The 4985-nt window shown below is 46.1% G+C and overlaps 14 non-coding genes across 14 annotated transcripts; all 14 read left to right on the top strand.

Moving 5' to 3' along the window:
• The first annotated feature begins 2805 nt into the window (after positions 1-2805).
• Positions 2806-2877, top strand: Trnac-gca (transfer RNA cysteine (anticodon GCA)). Its single transcript has one exon. It is a non-coding gene; the product is annotated as a tRNA-Cys (tRNA).
• A 58-nt stretch (positions 2878-2935) lies between these two features.
• Trnac-gca (transfer RNA cysteine (anticodon GCA)) lies at positions 2936-3007 on the top strand. The gene has a single exon. It is a non-coding gene; the product is annotated as a tRNA-Cys (tRNA).
• A 58-nt stretch (positions 3008-3065) lies between these two features.
• Trnac-gca (transfer RNA cysteine (anticodon GCA)) lies at positions 3066-3137 on the top strand. The gene has a single exon. It is a non-coding gene; the product is annotated as a tRNA-Cys (tRNA).
• A 58-nt stretch (positions 3138-3195) lies between these two features.
• Positions 3196-3267, top strand: Trnac-gca (transfer RNA cysteine (anticodon GCA)). The gene has a single exon. It is a non-coding gene; the product is annotated as a tRNA-Cys (tRNA).
• Positions 3268-3286: 19 nt separating this feature from the next.
• On the top strand, positions 3287-3358 carry Trnac-gca (transfer RNA cysteine (anticodon GCA)). The gene has a single exon. It is a non-coding gene; the product is annotated as a tRNA-Cys (tRNA).
• Positions 3359-3416: 58 nt separating this feature from the next.
• On the top strand, positions 3417-3488 carry Trnac-gca (transfer RNA cysteine (anticodon GCA)). The gene has a single exon. It is a non-coding gene; the product is annotated as a tRNA-Cys (tRNA).
• Positions 3489-3546: 58 nt separating this feature from the next.
• On the top strand, positions 3547-3618 carry Trnac-gca (transfer RNA cysteine (anticodon GCA)). The gene has a single exon. It is a non-coding gene; the product is annotated as a tRNA-Cys (tRNA).
• Positions 3619-3676: 58 nt separating this feature from the next.
• Trnac-gca (transfer RNA cysteine (anticodon GCA)) lies at positions 3677-3748 on the top strand. The gene has a single exon. It is a non-coding gene; the product is annotated as a tRNA-Cys (tRNA).
• Positions 3749-3767: 19 nt separating this feature from the next.
• On the top strand, positions 3768-3839 carry Trnac-gca (transfer RNA cysteine (anticodon GCA)). Its single transcript has one exon. It is a non-coding gene; the product is annotated as a tRNA-Cys (tRNA).
• A 188-nt stretch (positions 3840-4027) lies between these two features.
• Trnac-gca (transfer RNA cysteine (anticodon GCA)) lies at positions 4028-4099 on the top strand. The gene has a single exon. It is a non-coding gene; the product is annotated as a tRNA-Cys (tRNA).
• A 58-nt stretch (positions 4100-4157) lies between these two features.
• Trnac-gca (transfer RNA cysteine (anticodon GCA)) lies at positions 4158-4229 on the top strand. Its single transcript has one exon. It is a non-coding gene; the product is annotated as a tRNA-Cys (tRNA).
• Positions 4230-4417: 188 nt separating this feature from the next.
• On the top strand, positions 4418-4489 carry Trnac-gca (transfer RNA cysteine (anticodon GCA)). Its single transcript has one exon. It is a non-coding gene; the product is annotated as a tRNA-Cys (tRNA).
• A 188-nt stretch (positions 4490-4677) lies between these two features.
• Positions 4678-4749, top strand: Trnac-gca (transfer RNA cysteine (anticodon GCA)). The gene has a single exon. It is a non-coding gene; the product is annotated as a tRNA-Cys (tRNA).
• A 58-nt stretch (positions 4750-4807) lies between these two features.
• Positions 4808-4879, top strand: Trnac-gca (transfer RNA cysteine (anticodon GCA)). The gene has a single exon. It is a non-coding gene; the product is annotated as a tRNA-Cys (tRNA).
• The last annotated feature ends 106 nt before the right edge of the window (positions 4880-4985 follow it).

Raw genomic sequence — 4985 nt, 5'->3', positions numbered from 1 at the left:
ATTTTTTCCCACGACTCCTGAAGTATCTCGGACAAACAATTGAAGATGGAATGATGAAGCCCAATTCGGCGAAAGTTGAGATTTTATCAAACTTCAGGACCCCAGCGACCCTTTATGACGTACGACGGATCTTGGGTATGCTTGGGTATTATCAACCGTACATAAAGGACTTTGCGGGATTGATGACACCGGTGTTTGACCTCTTGAAAGGAGTAAAGGGAACGTCTAGAACGAACAAGACCTTAAAGATTATTTGGGATACTGTTCATCAAGAAGCAGTGCAAGAAGCGATCCGAAGACTTCAAAGTTCTGTGTTGACAATCCCTTTGCCCTCGGATGACTTTGTTCTTGAAACTGACGCGTCGGGATTCTCTGTGGCGGCTACATTAAGTTGCAAACGTGAAAATGGCTCTCTTCAACCCGTCGAATTTGCATCGAAGAAGTTAGGTGCTGTGGAACGTCGTTGGCCTGTGCGGGATCGAGAAGCGTTCGCAATCATCTTTGGCCTCAGGAAGTTTGACATCTATCTTCGCGGACGAAGCTTTGAAGTGCGTACGGACCACAAGAGCTTGCGTTGGATGTTGGACGCCAAAGAGGGGCGAGTATCACGCTGGGCCAGCCGACTCAGTGAGTACGACATGACAATCTGCCACCGTAGTGGCAAGGAAATGGAACATGTAGACTATTTAACTAGATTTGTGGATTTTTCGGACATGGATGTTAAAGATTACATGTGTTTCAACAATTTCTTGGCAGCAACACCAAACAACCTCCCTACGATGGACCAGATCCTTCACGAGCAGCGAGCTACAACTCCACCATCTGGGAAGGGGTTCTTCCACAAAGACAATGTCATTTATTACCACGACGCCATTTGGGTCCCAATGTCACTCCGAAATGCAGTAATCGCTGCGTGCCATTCTGTTGCGCCTTTCCGTCACAACGGTAGTAAGAAAACGTCCAGAATCATTCGAAAAGTTTTTAATTGGCCAGGTCTCCACCTCCAAGTCGTGCGATATGTCGCGTCCTGCCTGCGTTGTCAGCGAGTCAGACCGGGAATTGAACGGCTACAAGGTCACTTCCGTACCCCGGGGCCTTTTCACACCATCTATATGGACTTCTGGAAGTGTACATTTAACGGAACCAGTTACCAGGTGCTCACAATGATCGACCAGTTCACAAAATGGGTTGAATGTGTTGCTATCCCCTCATCCACTGCTGAAATCGTCGTATCCACATTCATCCGTTCATGGATCTGTCGTTTCGGAGTTCCTTCAATAATCATGACCGACAATGACAAGACATTCACTGGAGTTTTGATGAGGACCATCAACGGACTATTCGGAACTACTGCCCTGACCAGCACACCTTATCCGCAAGGGAACGCTGTGATCGAATCCTTCCACCGAACATTGAATAAAGGGTTGTCAGCATTTGAAATCCCTCCTATGCGCCCAAGCCTTTCGTTTTACGAAGCTTTAGACTTAGTTCTCTACTCTTACCGCTCAACCCTACACTTGACGACGAACGAGTCTCCTGCCTTCCTTGTCTATCCCTGCCGACAACGACTGGCGTTTCCAGCGGACTGCTGCAATGAAAGAACGGCTCAAGTTCCTGAATGAGATGCGCCTTGATATCCAGTGGCAAGCGTTTGACAAGAGGATCCGTGAGAATGATAAGAAGAATGAGTCTCGGCAGGCGGGTGAATTCTCTGTCGGTCAGCTTGTTCTTGTGCGTGCGTCGGAGCATGACAGACACAAGGCAGCCCACTTCTCCAATGAACACAAGCACAAGTTGACCCCAAAATGGACCCTTCCTTGCCGTGTCCTCTCTGTTTTCCCTGGCAATCAGAAAGCCCTTGTAAAGAATCTCGTCACCGATCAACAGAAAATTGTCCATCTTCAAGATGTTCGGTTCATCAGTCCACCGCTTACTCAACTTCAACGCGAGGAGTGGGACCGAGTTGTGAATCGTGAGGTTTGTTCAATGTTCGACCCTGAGGATCGGCATGCCAAGCTTGATCAGTTCTGGGAGTCTGTTGATTGGCCACAACTAACACCGACGAATAAGAAAAGACACCGGCGGGAGTAGGTTTGGTTCTTGGGTGGGAGTATTGGCGTGCTGCCTACTTCGATCAGAACCAAACTGAAGGATAAAAGTTCACTGTCTTAGCGCTTGTCCAGTCCCTACATGCTCCATGTGTCTCGCTGTGGCAACACAATCAGTTCTTGAGTTTTTTTTGCTCTGTTTTCCAACTCATCAATTTTGACACATTCCAACCTCTGCCACGATGATGAGTACCAACACGTTCCTCCACATATTGGACCTCGGCGGAACGATCATCAGTCCGATGACGCTGTATTTTATTTCCGTACTACTAAGTTTGGCATTTGCCATCTTTATTGTCATACGAGTCTATCCCCTTGTCCGTAGGACCCTGATGGTCTTATTTATTATTAGTGGACTCGCGGCCTCTGCCATCATTGGGAGAACCATTTACGTTGTCACCCCTGTACCGTACGTTTTGGACTTCTCTGTGGACCGCCATCGACCAGAAGCTCTCCTACTGGGGTGATGGAGTATTAACTACCATCATTGAATTCACCCCATCACAAGTTTCCAATGGACCATGGACCCCCATTGCATTCGGTATACTCGCGGCGGGACTTGTTGTCTGTGTGGTTACAGCGAGAACCTTTCCACAGCTGACTGCAGATCAGCAAGTCTATGGTTCAAATCTGTGTGCACCCTTACTATTCTCAATTGTTCTCACCACTTTGCATGAATGAGTAGATGTAGTTAGCTGGGTGTATAGTTTAGTGGTAGAGCAGCTGATTGCAGATCAGTAAGTCCATGGTTCAAATCCGTGTGCACCCTTAAATACTATTCTCAATTGTTCTCACCACTTTGCATGAATCAGTAGATGTAGTTAGCTGGGTGTATAGTTCAGTGGTAGAGCAGCTGACTGCAGATCAGCAAGTCCATGGTTCAAATCCGTGTGCACCCTTTAGTACTATTCTCAATTGTTCTCACCACTTTGCATGAATCAGTAGATGTAGGTAGCTGAGTGTATAGCTTAGTGGTAGAGCAGCTGATTGCAGATCAGTAAGTCCATGGTTCAAATCCGTGTGCACCCTTAAATACTATTCTCAATTGTTCTCACCACTTTGCATGAATCAGTAGATGTAGTTAGCTGGGTGTATAGTTCAGTGGTAGAGCAGCTGACTGCAGATCAGCAAGTCCATGGTTCAAATCCGTGTGCACCCTTTAGTACTATTAGTTAGCTGGGTGTATAGCTCAGTGGTAGAGCAGCTGACTGCAGATCAGCAAGTCCGTGGTTCAAATCCGTGTGCACCCTCTAGTACTATTCTCAATCGTTCTCACCACTTTGCATGAATCAGTAGATGTAGTTAGCTGGGTGTATAGTTCAGTGGTAGAGCAGCTGACTGCAGATCAGCAAGTCCATGGTTCAAATCCGTGTGCACCCTTTAGTACTATTCTCAATTGTTCTCACCACTTTGCATGAATCAGTAGATGTAGGTAGCTGGGTGTATAGCTTAGTGGTAGAGCAGCTGATTGCAGATCAGTAAGTCCATGGTTCAAATCCGTGTGCACCCTTAAATACTATTCTCAATTGTTCTCACCACTTTGCATGAATCAGTAGATGTAGTTAGCTGGGTGTATAGTTCAGTGGTAGAGCAGCTGACTGCAGATCAGCAAGTCCATGGTTCAAATCCGTGTGCACCCTTTAGTACTATTAGTTAGCTGGGTGTATAGCTCAATGGTAGAGCAGCTGACTGCAGATCAGCAAGTCCGTGGTTCAAATCCGTGTGCACCCTCTAGTACTATTCTCAATCGTTCTCACCACTTCGCATGAATCAGTAGATGTAGTTAGCTGGGTGTATAGCTCAGTGGTAGAGCAGCTGACTGCAGATCAGCAAGTCTATGGTTCAAATCTGTGTGCACTCTTTAGTACTATTCTCAATTGTTCTCACCACTTTGCATGAATCAGTAGATGTAGTTAGCTGGGTGTATAGCTCAGTGGTAGAGCAGCTGACTGCAGATCAGCAAGTCCATGGTTCAAATCCGTGTGCACCCTTTAATACTATTCTCAATTGTTCTCACCACTTTGCATGAATCAGTAGATGTAGTTAGCTGGGTGTATAGCTCAGTGGTAGAGCAGCTGACTGCAGATCAGCAAGTCCGTGGTTCAAATCCGTGTGCACCCTCTAGTACTATTCTCAATCGTTCTCACCACTTCGCATGAATCAGTAGATGTAGTTAGCTGGGTGTATAGCTCAGTGGTAGAGCAGCTGACTGCAGATCAGCAAGTCTATGGTTCAAATCTGTGTGCACTCTTTAGTACTATTCTCAATTGTTCTCACCACTTTGCATGAATCAGTAGATGTAGTTAGCTGGGTGTATAGCTCAGTGGTAGAGCAGCTGACTGCAGATCAGCAAGTCCATGGTTCAAATCCGTGTGCACCCTTTAATACTATTCTCAATTGTTCTCACCACTTTGCATGAATCAGTAGATGTAGTTAGCTGGGTGTATAGCTCAGTGGTAGAGCAGCTGACTGCAGATCAGCAAGTCTATGGTTCAAATCTGTGTGCACTCTTTAGTACTATTCTCAATTGTTCTCACCACTTTGCATGAATCAGTAGATGTAGTTAGCTGGGTGTATAGCTCAGTGGTAGAGCAGCTGACTGCAGATCAGCAAGTCCATGGTTCAAATCCGTGTGCACCCTTTAATACTATTCTCAATTGTTCTCACCACTTTGCATGAATCAGTAGATGTAGTTAGCTGGGTGTATAGCTCAGTGGTAGAGCAGCTGACTGCAGATCAGCAAGTTCATGGTTCAAATCCGTGTGCACCTTTTACTACTATTCTCAATTGTTCTCACCACTTTGCATGAATCAGTAGATGTAGTTAGCTGGGTGTATAACTCAGTGGTAGAGCAGCTGACTGCAGATCAGCAAGTTC

The sequence above is a fragment of the Condylostylus longicornis genome, unplaced genomic scaffold (assembly GCF_029603195.1).
Source record: "Condylostylus longicornis isolate FDR11 unplaced genomic scaffold, ASM2960319v2 ptg000698l, whole genome shotgun sequence".
In the NCBI taxonomy this organism is placed as follows: Eukaryota; Metazoa; Arthropoda; class Insecta; order Diptera; family Dolichopodidae; genus Condylostylus; species Condylostylus longicornis.
The sequence above is the reverse complement of the archived record's forward strand: the minus strand, read 5'-3'. Positions and strand labels throughout refer to the sequence as shown.